The sequence below is a fragment of the Mustela nivalis genome, assembly GCF_964662115.1.
Source record: "Mustela nivalis genome assembly, chromosome: 3".
NCBI lineage: Eukaryota > Metazoa > Chordata > Mammalia > Carnivora > Mustelidae > Mustela > Mustela nivalis.
Window position 1 is genome coordinate 142815972 of NC_139022.1, and position 17488 is coordinate 142833459.

The window sequence follows — 17488 nt, forward strand, 5'->3', positions numbered from 1 at the left end:
GGTTTTTATATACAACTGATGAATCACTAAACTCTGCCTCTGAAATTAATAATACATTATATGTTAATTAATTGAATTTAAACTTAAAAAAAATGTTGAGAATATACAAGGGAGAGAATGACTCTGAGTTACTAGTAATCTGTCACTGAGTGGGGGGGGGGGGCAAGACAAAAATCCTAGCTAGACCGCTAAACCAAAGCTTTGAATATACTCCAAAAGCAAAATGTTAATTATCACAAGGCCCCATAGTTTCAGCAGAAACCAAATCATGCTAAATAAACCTCGTTTCCCTTTTCTGATAGAGCACTGTTACTGGACATTAAGAGAATGGCACTGTTTTGGAGAAAGGATTTTAAGAAAATGTCATGCTATCCTTATGCCTAACTATGAGCTGTTATTATTTTTAGGGAATCCGTAACTGGTCAAGCATCTTTCTTCTTTCCTTTCCTCCCCCTCCCTCTGTCCTTTCCTCCCAACCACCCACCCTCCCTCCCTTCCTTTGAGAGAAAGAGCGCCTGGTTGGGGTGGGGTGGGGGGGTGGGGAGGATGGAATCTTAGACTCCAAGCTGAGCGCAGAAGCCCACAGGGCTCCATCTCACAACCCCTGAGATCACAATCTGAGCTGAAATCAAGAGTCTGATGTTTAACTGCCTGAGCCACCCAGACGCCCCATCTACCTTTCTTTAAAAAGTCATGAGTGGATCAGTATGAATCAGTATAGAGGTATTTCTGAAGTAGTGAGCTATAAGTCCCAGAATTTACCTCTGTCTTGGGCAAAACGTCCTGAAACATAATTCTGGGAACTTTCTAAAATTATATGAGCTGAAATAGCATTCTGGAACCAGCCGCTGGAATGTCACGCGGTAGGCCCTGTATAATTAAATATCATGTACAAATGTAATCAATAAGACCTAGTCACATAATTTTTTTCTCCCTGAATAATAAAAGAGCTCCTGTGACAACAGATGGTTTTCTTGAGCTAGTTTTATAGCTCTTCCTCATTTCTTCTGGTTTTATGTAGCTTCATCCTACTTCTGGGCTAGGCATGAGGCAAAGACTGAATAGGATGCATTTGTAATTGTGTAAATTAGCTCGCTCTCTTTTTCTACCACTCATCTATGCCAAGTAGTGAAATACTAATGGAGAGGGATCAATTTGGACGTGGATGTGGACTGGGGGGAGAGAAGAGCAGGGGTGACAAGACGCATATATTCAATCAACCTCCTGTCAAACAGCCATCTTACAGTGACTTCAGAATATGCCCACTTGTGGTCTTGCGCAACCGTTTACTCACTTGCTTATGCAAGAGAAGTGACATTATCTTTGAATTCTGCCCTCACTATATCTATGGCAATCATCACATCTTATCTATTTTACCTCCTAAACACCCCCCCCCCCCAAGTCTAGTGATCTCTTCCCTCTTCTCTTATCACTTTACTCTAGGTCACAATCTTTGTTCAACTGCTTTAATGCAACTGTTTGTATTTAGACTTACACACTTGACCTTTATCTACAGTGTCCATTGCTTCTTTTTTCCCTTTTATTATTTTTCAGAGTGACCTTGCCAGGGTGCACACCAAATAAGGTCTCTCTTGTTAACACCTGTTAATAGCTCTAAATGTCCTTGGAATAAAGCTCAAATATAAACATGTGATACAAATTTTGTTATGACATGACCCCGCTTACCTGTCAGGCTCACCTCTTTTTTTTTTTTTTTTTTTAAGACTATTTATTTGACAGAGATCACAAGTAGGTAGAGAGGCAGGCAGAGAGAGAGAGAGGAAGGAAAACAGGCTCCCCGCTGAGCAGAGAGCTCAATCCCAAGACCCTGAGATCATGACCTGAGCCCAGGACAGAGGCTTTAACCCACTGAGCCACCCAGGCGCCCCGAGGCTCACCGCTTAATGCTTCAAGCACACCGTGTTAGCCGAGACACTCCCATCTTGCCTGATTCTCCACTTTTCTTGCCCATCCAATCTGTATGCATTCTTCAGTTCTTACTTAGAGGTGACATCTTCTGGGCAACCTCACTCCATTCTCCAAGATTAAGATTAATTGCTTGTGCCACTAAAGCATCCTGTAATATTTATCATGTCATGGAAGTTATTGATAAGCTCCATAGAGAAGGTACCTTCTACATTTTCCCTAGCAGCATTCTGTCCACTATCGAGGACATGGTGAGTCCAAAACAAAGACACACTGAGTAAAGAATGAAAACTAGAAGTGTAACTATAACTCTAGTCACTGAATTTATAAATAATGTCGCCTGCTATGTAGCATAAGCTCTATGAATGCAGGAACCATGTCTATTTTATCCCTGGTATTTATCACACTACCTAATACATGGAAACAAGTCAGTAAAGAAAGATTTAATGAGTTAATTGACTATTCTTATATCAGTGCTTTAAGATCAAGAGTAAGAACGGTTATTTTAAATTTAATCAAACCACCTCGAGTCCATTCAAGAGGACTGCCCAGGTGTTACAGACTTGTCATTTTGCTATGAGTTTTCTGCTTCTGTTTCTGACTTTTTATGTGACTTTAGTTAGATCAGGTTTTCTCAACCTTGGCACTAATGACATTTATGACTGGATAATTCTTTGGTGTGTGTGTGTGTGTGTGTGTGTGTGTAGAGCAGTCGGGGGGGGGGTGCTGTAGGATGTTTAGCAGCATCCCTAGCCTCTACCAAATAGATGCCAATAACATCTCCCACCCACCCAGTTGTGACAACCAAAATTATCTCCAGACTTTGCCAAATGTCCCCTGGGGGCTGGGGGTAGGCGTAGGGAAAAGCCCATTTGAGAACCACAGAGAGATATTTGTTTGTGTAGGAGGATTTGTGGAGCAATTCCTATTTGTATCAAAAGGTGGTTTTGGTTTAGGGTGGTAGTTTTTGTTTTAAGATAAAAAAAAATCTCTATATACCCTTCCATCATAAAACAACTGTGTCTTTGTAGTATTTGTCTACTGTCTTCTACTTTACAGTGGCACCAGTAATGAACACATGATCTGTGCTACTAAAACTTCACAAACACTCTTAAATGGGTGGTTTGGGATACTCTTTCTTGGTACCGTGTTGTTCAGGATGCCTTATAACAATAAAAGTCACAGGGGTGAGTCTTTAGACTCAGGAAGAACAAAAAAGGCATGTAAGCATCATGTCAAATCTCTCCAATAACAGCTGACAGATGCAATGGTTCACTAAGTTAGAGAATATATTATTCTATGACCAGAATGCACAAGGAAAAGATTCAAAGCAACTCATAGCATACTATGCTCTGCTTACCTTTGGGTTGGACTACTGCTGTTTATGTTTAGAGGAAAAATAATGCTTAACACACTCAGGCTATCAAGATCATTTGGTTTCATGAACATCCCTTCCCTCACATATTTTATTCAAGCAATACTGAGCTTGACAAGAATGCTACAGAAAAATTTGGAGACACAGTTTTTCATATACTTCATATCTAATATCAGTACAGCATAAGAGGAATAAACCTGTTACAGAGCTAGGTTTAGCAAATGATAGGCTGCAGTCCAAATTAAGCCCAAAGCCTATTTATGTTAATAAAACTTGATGCAGCAACATTCATGTACATAATCTATATGCCTACTTTCACACTGCAACAATCAAACTGAGTTCATCTGCTTTGAAGAAGGACCTCTAAACTATGCTGAACTCTAAAAACATGGAACATGATGCCAAAAATAACACAACAGAGGGAATCCTCATGAGGTTTCTGATACTTCCTGCCCCAGTCAGACTATAAATAACATGAAAGCGTCATGCCTTTGGTATTTGAGCATGTCTATGTTCAGTCCTAAAGATAAGTCAAAGTTCAGTGGTGTGAGAAAAATGTAGGATTTCCATGATGAGCATGGTCTAGAGTTATTATCTGAGATTTGTGTAAAGTTTGGAATTTGCCATTAATACTCAAATTTTACATGTGGCACCACTGATGACTTCTCTTCTAGATTTAGTTGCTCAGTCATCTGAATAAATGGAATTTAAATACTTTAATACAAATTAATATATTCATGTACACAGAGACTTAAAGTTTCTCCAGGGCTTGGCCACCTCAAAAATATACGGCACTATTGGTAATTTTTATAAGAATATTTAAGAAGTGATAGAGTAGCAAAAGGATGCTATCAGTAGTTTCCTCAAGAAATACTCAGCTAGATACACCTGTACATCCCTAATGAAGCAAAACCAAATCCCAAAGCTATTGCAGGTCTAAGAAAATGAAGGGCAAAAAAGGGGAAAAAAGTTCAATTTTATTGGTTGGTTAATTTAATACATGAGTCTAAGTTGACCGAATTCTGGCTCTGACAAAATTTTCACACTAGTCCCAGTTTCTGAGACTGAGAAAGAGTAACAGGTGTTTGTACCTTAGTAAGTGTTGTGCCTAAAGCTGGATTCTAATGTGAGTCCATAATTAGAGGCCGATGTGGTCCCACAGAGACGATCTTTGTGAAGAAGTATCTCTTGAATTAATGTAAAAAATGTTTGCATGTGTGTGTGTGTGCGTGTGTGTGTGTGGTATTTCTGAACTTGTCCAAAATATACCAATATTTTTGCAAAGCAAATGATAAAGTAAATCTCTTCCACCCATAGGGCCCCAATTCTTTTCCTTACTCAGGACTCTCTCCTCTCTCCTAAGCTTTTAAGTTGAAAGTCCTACTCAACTCATTACTTCTTATAATTCTGCCCAAAGCATCTGCTGATAAAACTTTATGTTGCTGGGCGCATGGGTGGCTCAGTGGGTTAAGCTGCTGCCTTCGGCTCAGGTCATGATCTCAGGGTCCTGGGATCAAGTCCTGTATCGGGCTCTCTGCTCAGCGGGGAGCCTGCTTCCCTCTCTCTCTCTCTCTGCCTGCTTCTCCGTCTACTTGTGATTTCTCTCTGTCAAATAAATAAATAAAATCTTTAAAAAAAAAAAAAACCTTTATGTTGCTAGTATTTGGGACACAACACAGCCTTTCTGTGAAGAGCGAAGTGGTGAGTTTGGTATTTTGAACCAGAAAACAAAGAGGCGGGGGAACTGCCTGGTCCCCTATTAATCAGATTACATAGGTCCTCTTGAGGTGGGCCTTGTTCCTGGGGACTGTTTTTAAGTCAAAGAGTTAAATATTTGCATGCCTTCCCAAATTGCTTCTGTGGATTTTGATATTTCCCCCCTAATAGTTTACAAAAGAAAATCAGTCAAAATATTCTTAAAAATACCACTGGACTCTTTGCCTATGTAAGTTATAGCAGGTGGTATTCGAGTGGCAAAGAGAGACTCTATTCCCAGCCTGCAGCTATAATTACAGAGAGGATCTAATTTCTAAGGTCCGGATGAAAGCAAACACCCATTCAGGAGAGAAAATCAGAAAATTATTGATATCTTATAGCATGTATGGCCCTCAGTTCTGAGATATCTTTTTATTATTTTAAGTTTATTTATTTATTTATTTTTATTTTTAAGTGAAGGAAACCTTTTAGTGGTAGGATGCTTAAGAATAGTTTCCAGAAATTATTTGTTTGTTTGTTTGTTTTTCCTGACTCATTTAATTTCATTCTGTACCTTGTCATCAATCAAAATATATTCTGGTCTATTATTTATCATTATTAACCTTGCTTTTCCAGACCTAAGCTATCCTGTATGATGCATCACGTACATCTGTGAATGCCTTGAATGATAGTTGCCAAGGCCTTTTGAAATAGAGTATTAACCTATAATTACATAAGATCAAACAGTTTAGATGGAAACAGGCCTCCTAAGATGTTCAAAATTATCATTGATGCAGTCTTTTGATGATCAGTAGTTAAAAAAAAAAATAAACTACAGCCCATTCCAAATGTCAAGTAATAATTATGGCAGAATACAAGCACCTGAATTCTGGTCACAAAAGGGAGAAAGAGTATTGCCCATAACATTCGAAACGGCTTTCGGCTTTCGGTGCTTCTGCTGTCGACCCTGTAGTGTGTAATCACAGTGCATGCTCAGGTTCTGAAGCAACTGCAACTTCCCTGAAAAATGTGGCTTTCAAACAGTCATCAAGATGAAGGCATTACAAGTAAAAATGAAAATGAGAATATAAATTACATTTATTTATAAGGGTACATTTTTGTATGTGACTAAATTCACATAGAAGGTTTTTGTTTTGTTTTTAACTCTCTTCCTAAATTTACTTGGCAAACATGACCTATTAATTTTAAATGTCTGGCCACTTTAGCTTCTTACTTCACAGTCAGGCAGGTTGTTGGCCAACCGTGGACCCACCCTTTCAGACTTTTATCCTGATACTCTCCTGGAGAAGCTTTGTAATTCAGAGGCCAGGAGCAAGATAGGAGTTTCCTGCTACCTTTAATTATTTGGCGCATTGATCACTACAGTGCCATATATCCTTCATATTAGTAATCAGGAACATAATACAATGACAATTTAGAATAAAATAAATTACTCCCATTTGACTCTCTTCTTTGGACTAAGGTGACAAGAAGGCATTGCTGAAATACACACACACACACACACACACACGCACACCCCATCAACAGATTTTAACCCAATATGAAGAAGGTTTAGACAGTTTTCCGATTGTTATCCTGAAAAACAGAAAAGAGGATGTACTGAGACTTGAAAAAAAATCAAATTTTGTCATGGAATAGGAAAAGGGAGGGAGAAAAAATAATCACATCATTGAGAGAGGCTTTTTGTGTTTTTTTCTGAGAGAGATCTGGAGGTCCTCATAAAACTGAAGAGTTGGGAGAGGAGAGGAAGGCTGAATTCAGTTTGCCTAACTATGGGATGTTTTTATAGAGCTAGCAGAGCCTAAAGACAAGAAATTGTCTCTGTGTTGTTAGCAGCTCTAGGACCCTGGGGTCACGACCTGAGCCAAGGGCAGACGCCCAACCGACTGAGCCCCTACATCTATTATAAATTAGAATTTATAAAGTAGTCTCAAAATATTCTAAATTGAGTCTAGCAGTGACTCTAGAAAGTGCTATTATACCCCTCATTGTGGGAAAAAATAGGGAATAAAGAAAGTTTAACCATTTGTTCAAGTTTTTATAGCTAATGAAAATAGGACTTCTTAATCTAAAATGTTTTCACTAATTTAATAAAGTTAAATTTAGATAATTGATAGGGGCGCCTGGGTGGCTCAGTGGGTTAAGCCGCTGCCTACGGCTCAGGTCATGATCTCAGAGTCCTGGGATCGAGTCCCACATTGGGCTCTCTGCTCAGCAGGGTGCCTGCTTCCTCCTCTCTCTCTGCCTGCCTCTCTGCCTACTTGTGATCTCTCTCTGTCAAATAAATAAATAAAATCTTTAAAAAAAAATTTAGATAATTGATAAATAAAACTAGTAGAAAAGAATAAAAAATGTTTCATTATGAAAAGAAAATTACTATTAACATGTTAGTTGCTTCCTTTTGGTCCTTTAAAAAATTTTTTTATAATGAAGCTAGGTTTGTACTTTGTATACATTTTTGGTGTTGCAGTTCCATGTATTATTAAAACTTGTTATTTCCCCCATGTAACTAAAAATTCTTTGTGTATGTGAATTTTTTATTTTGATCCTCTCCTAGTCATCCCAGGTAAAGGAGAGAGTCCACCCCAGGGCTACAGGGATGGCTGAACACGTGATACTCGACACTGGAGAGATGAAATTTATAATGCTTCTCCTGATGGAAGGGGATACTGCATCACACAAGGCCATATGAGGGTTTCACTCAAGAACAGGATGAACAAACAGGAGCTATGAGAGACAGCTCTGTAGCATTAAAAGGGCAAGTGCCTTCTGGCTTCTGCAGAAGGAAGGATGAGGCTGATTTGTTTGAATAATTCTGTGGGCTTGCAGGGAACTGAAACCCACTACTTAGGGCTAAGCAGGAACTGGCCTTGGTTCCCTGGATGAAGAGGGTTGTTTGGCCAGGATGCCTCAGCTGTGAGACCAGAATGGTAAGGGGAACTTGTTAGGCCATTTGAGATCCTCCTGGTTTCACCAGATGTCAAGGCAGTACATAATATTGGACCTTAATTTTAGGCCTTATATCACATTTTGCCATATCAGTTGAATTTTTGCAGATGTTTATAATGTAAATAATATGCCAATGACTATCCTTGTGCAAAGACTTTAGTTTTAATATTACTTAGTATTTTAATATTTAAAAAATAGGGCCCTAAAAGAAAAACAGTAAGTCAAAGGATATGAATAGTTTAGTTACTTGATACTCCCAAATTTCTTTGAAATAAAACATCTGGACTTTCTATACCACATTGCTTTTGCCAATGATTGTGACAATGAGAGAATCTAAAAGAACTATTTTATTGTTAAATCATGGTCCATGAAACTTATCTAACAGTTTCTTTGTCATCTTCCTGGAACGTAGGTGTCCTGACCTACCAGGTTTGGGTTTGTAGAGTGAAAAATAAGGCCAAAGTCTGTTCAATAAGAGTAACATTTTAGTGAAGAACTAGTATAACTCTCAATAGAAATTGAAGTTATAGTCAAATCTCAATATAGACTATTAGCCAAATCTCTTTTAAAAAAGTTCTTACTTATCTGAACTAATCTTTTCATTAATATTAATGACCAATAGTTTTTATTTTAATTTGTGTTCTCTTGGAAATTTACCTATTGAATTTTGAAAAAGAACAAATGGTCTCCAATTCCCAAAGTACAAAGGCATACTATATTTTAATATGGTCTTGAGTGTTACTTAAGAAACAAATATTGTATATGCAAAATACAATTTAGGGCTTAGCTTCACCAATAGTAGTAAAAATCTATCAAAATAACTTTAAAAATTATTAGTAAAATCATGAATCAGCTTAGAAGAAATGAAATAAAGACTGAAAATGTATACAATGGCATTATTGTAATAAGAAAGCTTAGTCAAATTTTTGTTACTGTACAAAAAACATTTGCTTTTATTTAGTGAAATTATTTAAATATGTAGAGTCTTTGAGAAAAGGAAGTACATACATTAAAAATAGCACTTAGGCTAATCCCAATGGGATGGAGGAATATTTACATGATTATATTACAATAGTAATCATTACAGTCATATAATGTGTCCCATTCATTTCTTTAATGCTATTAATCCAAATGTATACTTATAAATACAGTACCTTTGATGAAAAGCCTGAAATGTGGAATATTTGAATTAAATGCAGCTTTATTACCTTAAAATAGTTAATCTACACATCACTGGACTTCTAGTTACTTTGATCCTTGAGATAAACACAAATGCACACATCCACACAAGCACACATAAGTTAATAAGGGACATACAGGGACAAACTTTAAAGTTACATAGTTCACACTCTTCTCAGGGATGAAACTTCAAGTTGCTTAGTCCATATTCGATTGGTTCAGAAATGAATGCTAAGAAGAAATTTTGTAATTTGATATACTAGATAACCAATTAAAAACAGAGTAAAGCAGTGCAATAGAAGATCTGTTATCTGGAGTATCTGGAATTGTGTTTTTCTGGGTTTGTTTTCCTTTTAGTATGAAGATGTTAAATCTAGGGTCCCTTAATAATACAGGAAATAGTTCTGCACACTTTATATTCTCCACTAATAGTAAAACTTGGTCTTCCAAATGATAGCCTTGCATTGTAAAGAAAAAAATTTTTTAAATTATTTAAAAAATATGCTGTCTATAAGAGGGAGATTTGTGAACATGCTCTGGAAAATCTGTAAAATACATATGCATTAAATAATTTATTCCCACATGATGTCTGAAAAACAGCTTTCCTCCTATATTGCACAATTTTTAAATAGAGATATAATATGGATGTCAGTATAATTACATAATAAGGTATTTTATAATACACACTATAAATATCAAAGGCCCATGTTATAGCATTCATTCCAAGTTTTATATTAAACAAGAATCATGCATGCTATGGTCTGAATTGTGTTTCTCCCAAATTCTTATGTTGAACTCCTAATGTCCAATGTGACCATATTTGGTTATAGGGCCTTTATGGAAGCGATTAAGACTAAATGACTTCATAAGGATGGGGCCCTTACCCAATAGAATTATTCTCCCTATAAGAAGAGAGACACCAAAGAGTGCCCTCTCCTGCTTTCTCCCCCTCTCTCTCTGCCATGAGAGGACATAAGAGGCAGTGTCTGCAAAGCCAAGAAGAGAGATCTCACCTAAACCTTATCATGCTGGCATACTACTGATCTTCAAATTCCAGCCTCCAGAACTGTGAAAAAATACATTTTTGTTATTTAAACCACCCAGTCAATGGTATTGATTTTTTAGCATCCGTGAACTAAGAAAATGCATATTGATTAGAAGTGTCATCAGTTCTGAATTCAATGGGGTTCAGATTAATTAGATTACTCTTTTAATCATTATGAATGATACACAAGAGTTTTCATTGCCTTTTAAATGTAGTTTGTCCCACTGAAGTATTCCTGAATCTTTGTGATATTTCCCTCCCAAGACAGATCCATTTTATAGAAATTTATTTGTTGGCTGACTACTATCACTGGCTGAATTATAACTATATGGTAATAGTCATTATAGAATATATCTGAAAATATCACTCAAACTTATTGAAGCTTGCATAAATTTTAATATAGCTGAATGGTTCCATAACAAGTGTTTATATAATCCTATCCTTGACATCATACCTATAGTCATAGGTTCCCATATATATGAAACCACAGAGTTCTCAGCTAAAAGCTGCTGTACAGCCTATCTGTTGATGTGTCAAAGATGTAAGTGCAAGAGTACAGAATGGACAGGGCACACACAGATACAATGATGGGGCTTGTCTACTTTTCTTGGAATGCACATTTCACAATTTTGAGCAGCATCTCAAGATGCCCCACTACTGCCACCTTTGTAATCAAAATATGGTTTTTATTTTATTTTTTAAAGATTATTTATTTATTTATTTACTTGTCAGAGAGAGAGAGAGAGAGCGAGCGCGCGCACACGCAGGCAGAATGGCAGGCAGAGAAAGAAGCAGGCTCCCTGCTGAGCAAGGAGCCTGATGTAGGACTTGATCCCAGGACCCTGGGATCATGACCTGAGCCAAAGGCAGTGGCTTAACCACTGAGCCACCCAGGTGTCCTAAAGTATGATTTCTAAAATGGACCCCTTTTAAGGAGAAGACATCATGATGTGCTATAGAGCCCCCTAGGCCAGAAGTTAAGAGACTACAGTTCTTATTTATGCTGTATTACTAGAGAGCTCTGCATCCTTGGGTAAGGTATACTGAGCCCTTTTAGGCTTAGTGTCCTTACTTAAAAATAAGCATATTGGACTAAACCAGAAATTTTCAAACAAGTCTGCACAGCGATAGGTAGGATGGGGTGACTTAGAGAGTGGGTCTCTCACCCGTTCTTCAGTCTGGAAGCTTTGTTTTTATCTTCTAGGAATTCTTTAAAAGCAAGGGCTCTCCTGTTTTGTTGATCAAAGTTTTTAATGACTGAGCTTAATGACCTCAAATGTACTTATTTTTAACTTGTAAATAATTGTATGATTCTGTATTAAGATCACAACTTAACTGATTAGACACCCATTTTACCATAAATACCCATTTTGCCTGGAATATCATTGTTGACATTTAACAAGTTATTGGTTATTTTTGCACATTCTCTTGTAGATCTGGCTCTGTACTTGATAACACAGTATTTGGGAAATAAAAAATAAAAACTATGTAAACATTATGATTTCCTAACTGGAATTTTTTCCTTTAACACCTTGGGATTTCCTGTTCAGAGACCTCTTGTTGCGCTTCTCTATTGCCCACAGTTTCGGTGACACACAGATAGAAAAAATATATTTAGCAACAGCTTTGTCTTAAGAATAGTGCCTTTTATAAAAACCTCTGGGGAGGACTAGTAATCTTGGGAAATTAATTTCCGGATCTTAGAAATTATACTTTATTAATATTATCCAGAGTTTTCTAAGTAATTTAAATTGCCAACTAGTGAAGAAAAACATTTAAGAATTTAAAGAACATTGACAGAACTACTACCTATTGGGAAGGCTCACAGCAACCAATGAAAACAAGCATTATCTTAAAGATAGTCTGCTTTTAGGTTCCATCAGTCCCTGCTCCCTCATATGTATTTGTGTCTGTGTAGTATAGGGCAGTAAGTAGGTAGATAGATATAAAGATGTACATGTTTCAATCGTCCAACGGAAGAGAAAAAGAACAAAAAGCATGGAGTGAAAATCATAAGATTTTTGAATTTTTAAGTTATAGGATGGATAAGAGAGAAAGATTCCTTTAAAAGTATCATCTACAAGATACTAACTCACAGGGGCACCTGGGTGGCTCAGTGGGTTAAAGCCTCTGCCTTTGGCTCAGGTCATGATTCCAGGGTCCTGGGGTTGAGCCCTGCATGGGGCTCTCTGCTCAGCAGGGAGCCTGCTTCCTCTTCTCTGCCTGCCTCTCTGCTTACTTGTGATCTCTATCTGTCAAATAAATAAACAAAATATTAAAAAAAAAGATGCTAACTCACAGATTATGATGAAAAGCTAATTTAGCAGAAACACCAGTAGATAAGAGGCATGGATATAAACAGAGAAAGGTTACAAATTACATTAAAACATTGAGAAAATAGAAAAAGACGGTTAAATTAGAAATGAGAAGATGGATGAGCCAGTTAGCATTAGATAGGCTGAGTGGCTTTCTTCAAGAGAGGGAATATGAGCTCATTGCTATCTGTCACCCATGACACCTCACAAATCCACATTTGGCATCTCCTTAGTGAATGGCTGAGTTGGTGAAAAGAGGAAGGCAACAGGACTAAGTCAAAGTTCCCAAACAGAGCTCAGGTCTATGCACTGAAAGGAGGCCATGTGTAATCGGGATTTTCCAGCGATTCTTAGGCTAAAATGGTAAGGAAAAGAATTGAAAAGAAGTAGATCTGGTGCATAAAATGGGGCCACGGTTGTGATATTTAGAAACCTCTAAGAGGGACAATGAATCACCATTTTCAGTGTATTCCACAATCGATAAAAATGAAAGGCAAGTCCTTAGAATAGAAAAAAAGAAATATTCATCTATTTTAAAAAAGGAAGGCAGCAGAGGTTAGGTGCAAAGAACGATACTAACCAGCACTGAGAAAAGAGATTAAGGAAAGTGAGATAAAAAGGGAACTTGCAAATCTTCTAGAACATTCTGACTCACCAAGCGGTCATAAATTTGGGTCTCTTAATATGTTCTGTCTAGTTTCTTGATTGAGTTTATTTTATTACAGCTTTTTTGCTGGTTATTACATCTACCTCAGCAAATAAAGGATGAGAAGTGTTCTACATGAAATATTCATTGGGTTTATAGCCTTAATCTTAAAAGTAAAAGCTGAAGTAAAAAGCTGGAATAAAGAGTTTTAGTGTCCATATTATGTATTTGAAAGCATGGTGAGAGGATAAAGTGAGATGCAGCATAGGGAAGAGAAAACTAACAGGAAGGAAGTATCCGGAAAGAGCCTGAGAGCAAAGACCACTTTTAAAGTGAAGTCTGAGAATGTGGGAGGGGGGGAGGGAGAGAGAGAGAGACAGACAGACAAAAGAATCTGAAGAATTGAAAACTGTTAGTATGAAGCCAAGATGTGACTTCAGCGAGCCAGTGTGGGAAATTGCTGCTAGAGAAAATGGAGAGAGAGCTTCAAAGATGTTTGTATGAATGGGGGAGAATAGCCCCTTGGGCTTCATCACACAGCATAGCAGTTGGAAGAAGAACCTAGTAAAGAAGGCCTCAAGATGGGTCAGAATTTATTCTAATTAGCGAGATAATTACGGTAGAGTAGAAGATGCCCTTCATGGTGTACCTACTCTGCACCAGGCACTTTACATATGTATACAGCTCTGCTCTCACAAATAGGCAATATTTTTCCAATTTTACAAAAAGGGAAAGCAAGACTACAAGAGTTAAGTGATTCCCCTAAGGTCTAATATGGAGCAGAAGAACTCCAGTATAAGACGAGATGTATCCTTTGGAGCCCAGGCATTTTCACAATATTACACTGCTTCCCATTGAATCTCTCAGAGTCCAAACTATAAAGCACATATTAGTGACCACCTCCACACCACTCCCCCTGTTGCCTATTTTTAGTTATAAGAAAAGAAATGCTCCAGAAAAAGACACTATGAATGGGTTAAATAAAATACAAGAAGGAAACTACAGACTATTATCTATGTGTTCAGGAAAGAAAAAGAAGAAGAAAAAGGAAATGCAAAGGCAAGAGAGACTCTGTTACTAAGGGCAATTAGGCTCTGAAGCTGTAGATACATTCAAGTAGTGGTTCTTAGCATTCTCAACCCTGGGTTTACACTGGAATCACTGGGAGCATTAAAAAATCTTCAAGTCTGGATCCCCCCTGAGGGATTCTGATTTTACTGGTTCTAGTCACTGGAGTTTGCATATGTGAAATACTTAGAACAGTGCCTCGTATGTGGAAAGCACCAAATAATTTTATACTATTACAGAAAGAATAATTTATTAAAATAAGTTTATAATGTTGTCTGTAAGCTTCTATCAATACTTTAGAAGAGGAAGACTTTTAATAGATGTTCATCTAACTGGTCTAATTTATAGGACCATGCTAAAGAGGAATTTCATATGTTGCTCAGAGCAGGTGTGGGATGGTGGTGGGGATGGTTTGGTTCTACTAAACCATCTGTTTACCTTGTCAATTTTGCTTGTGGCCAACTTCACTGGACGTGATATATGGTCAGTGTCCATATGAATAAAATGCATAATCAGTTATTATGAGGCTGGTAGTATTATGAAAGGCTGGACATATGCAACTTTTGGTCCCTCATTTTGTCTGTTGTCTTTTTGCTTCCAAACAGGAATAAGGCAGCGAGGGCAGTTGACAACAGCTTTTGAAGAGAAGTTGGTTGATTGCGCAATGATTTTGAAGAAGCTACATACATCTCATTAACTCTTCATCAGGCATGAGGATGAGAGTTGGAGTGGAACCTTTTTAAGTAGGGGGAAAAAAGTAAACTGACACATATATATGCTGGGTGTGTAAAGGAGTGAAATCTATAATTCAGGCAGGCATCCACGTTATACTTCATAAGATCTATGTGATATAATGAAGAAGATGATAAAATTTAGGTTGATGAAAAGAGGATGTATATGGATAGAAATCATTTATATTAAATAGTTGTAAGTGATACTAAACTTTAAAGGTGTACAATGATCTTAGTCCAAACAGCAAGTTATCTCTAACTGGGATTCTCTGGTGCAAATCAGAATGCCACCTCCTGTAAAGTTAATGTCCTACTTTAGCTGTAGTCTCAAGGAGATCATGGAGATCAACTGACAGAATCTGGGGATTAAAGATGGTTTATTTTGGGTTTCCAGCTGTGATATTTCTAGATTTCAAAACGACTGCCTTTATATTTATTTTTTCTCCTGGGAAAGAAGGGAAAAAACCCTCTACTGCATTCCCACTGTCTAGTATATTAGCTGTTACAATTCCTATTGGCTGACCTCATGAAAGAGGACATTACATTTGACCAGTTCAGCTTTTCTTTCCCCTTTCTCACTATAGATGTTACTGTACAACACAGACTGAATATTGGATTAGCCTTTGAGAAGCATTGTAACACGATCTGCACAAAGAGACAAGTAACTCTACACCATTTCCTTCCAAGCTCCAACTGGCACAGATAAAATGCCATTATAAAATTATAGTTACAGTTTGTGACTTTCTGGAAAATGCCTCATTTAGGTTTGGCTTAAAAATTAATCTGCTGTTTTGCCAAAAAAAAAGTAGAGATGTTTTAACATTCTATTTTTCAAGAGTTACTAATCTATTGGTTAGTTCGCAAGACCCCTCAAAATCTAAGTTCTGCCATCAGTTTTTTATTCAGGAGTGACAAACTCATACTTAGGATTGCTTAGAAGATGATTAAAGGTACACAGCAGAAAACCAAAGGTTTTTCTTTGTTTAAAGAACAGACAATTCTCTACACATCTAACTACATCTAACTGATTTAGAATCACCAATTGTTTTTCTTTTTTTGTTTTTGTGGACCACAGGTGTGATTCAGCTGGATTTTTGTAGACGTGGGGAAAAAAAAAGAAAGCTTGCTACAAAGGGACACAAAATATTCATACTTTAGGTTATTGCCCTGTGTCTCAATTCCCTAAATCAGAATCACAGAGAGGCTGCATAGGTTTGGGACCGTTTGAAATATACTGACTAGGGCATTAATGTGGAATTAATGAGTCTCAAAAAGGAGATTGATAGTTTCCATGTGCTCTCTCTTTAAATACTTGTGCTTGGAACCCTGAGCTATCATGTGAGAAGGCGAACTACCCTGGCACTTAGTGAGTGGGTGCCAGGGATGCTAGAATTCTTGCAACAATGGCATAGTCATGCCAAACAGAAAATGGTTATACATGTTTTTCAAATGTCCTTTAAGGCATTCATGTATGTGAAAAAGCATATTTAAAATTTTCTAAGTTATCTTTGGAGTTGGCCTTCAGACCAAGAGCCCCAGTATCATCTGAGATCTTGTTTTAAATGTGTGTTTTTGGGCTCCACTCTAGACTACTGATAAAACTTTCAGAGGTGGGAACAAGAAATCTGTCTTATCAAGATTTCTGTTACATATTAACATTTAAGAATTGCTGATCTAAGTTTATAACTTAAAGTTTATAGTATACATGCAATTTCCCAAGTGTCAATGCTGTATACATTGAGAGAAGATTGTCTAATGCCTTGTTTAGGCCTTTACCAAGAGATGTTAATCATTTAAAAATATCATACTACGTATGTTTTTAGATGGTATTATGTAACCTCTACAGTTATGTTGGTGTGCATGTATGTCTATCTATTTTAGAGCTTAATTGGTTTAAGTACCTGAATACTTCCTTACCTCTTCAAGTATAATAGTGCCTGACCATTTACATACTTAAAAATGTATTGTTTTATTTTAAATTATTTCTATTTATTCTTCAGTTTATAGTTAGGGCTTTACATCAATTCAAAACCCTGCACGAAGGCAGGCTTTATATTTTAACAATTTTATTTTAGGATAGCATATACTCAATTATTTGTTTAAAAGATGGTGGAATGTTGGTTCTAGTAGAATTGAGAACCACTGTTGTAGGTGACCGATGAGACCTCTAAAGTTAGTTTAGGGAATATTGGAGATACCTAAGATCAACATATTAACTCAGAATATACCTGGTTCCCAGATTTCTGATAATATTTCCTTGTCAGAAAAGCTGATGAAGTATTTGAATTCTAGACAGGAAAGTTAATACCTTACAAACTGAGTTAGCACCCATAATGTAAAAGAGAAACAACAACAAAAAAAGGGGATTGTCCTATTTATCCCAGATTTTTTTTTTTTTTAAAGACACATTTATTCAGCGTCATGATCAGACTATTATTTAGCAATCAACAGCATGGGTGCAAAAAAAAAAAAAATCTACATTAAAACCCTTTGTTGGAATGCTTTACACTTTCCACAGAACAGAAACTAAAATAACCT